This window comes from Melanerpes formicivorus, unplaced genomic scaffold (genome assembly GCF_026170545.1).
Source record: "Melanerpes formicivorus ecotype bairdi unplaced genomic scaffold, bMelFor1.0.p_v2 SCAF_34, whole genome shotgun sequence".
NCBI lineage: Eukaryota > Metazoa > Chordata > Aves > Piciformes > Picidae > Melanerpes > Melanerpes formicivorus.
The window spans coordinates 4,482,927-4,483,846 of NW_027142386.1; positions in this window are offsets into that span (position 1 = coordinate 4,482,927).

A 920-nucleotide genomic window follows, 5' to 3' on the forward strand; every position below is an offset into this window, starting at 1 on the left:
GGCACACTTGGGGCACACATGGGGACTGCTGTAGGGCACACATGGGGCACACATGGGGACTGCTGTGGGGCACACATGGGGACTTCTGTGGGGCACACTTGGGGCACACATGGGGCACACATGGGGCACACATGGGGACTGCTGTAGGGCACACATGGGGCACACATGGGGACTGCTGTGGGGCACACATGGGGACCGCTGTGGGGCACACATGTGGACTTCTGTGGGGCACACTTGAGGCACACTTGGGGCACACATGGGGCACACATGGGGACTGCTGTAGGGCACACATGGGGCACACATGGGGACTGCTGTGGGGCACACATGGGGACCGCTGTAGGGCACACATGGGGCACACATGGGGACTGCTGTGGGGCACACATGGGGCACACGTGGGCACTGCTGTGGGGCACACATGGGACACACATGGGGACTGCCATAGGGCACACATGGGGCACACATGGGGACTGCCGTGGGGCATACATGTGGACTGCCTTGGGGCACACGTGGGGCACACATGGGCACTGCTGTGGGGCACACCTGGGGCACACGTGGGCACTGCTGTGGGGCACACATGGGCACTGCTGTGGGGTACACCTGGGACACACGTGGGCACTGCTGTGGGGCACACATGGGCACTGCTGTGGGGCACACCTGGGGCACACGTGGGCACTGCTGTGGGGCACACATGGGCACTGCTGTGGGGCACACCTGGGGCACACGTGGGCACTGCTGTGAGGCACACATGGGCACTGCTGTGGGGTACACCTGGGGCACACGTGGGCACTGCTGTGGGGCACACATGGGCACTGCTGTGGGGTACACCTGGGGCACACGTGGGCACTGCTGTGGGGCACACATGGGGCACACGTGAGGCACACATGGGGATTGTTGTGGGGCACACATGGGGCACATGTAGG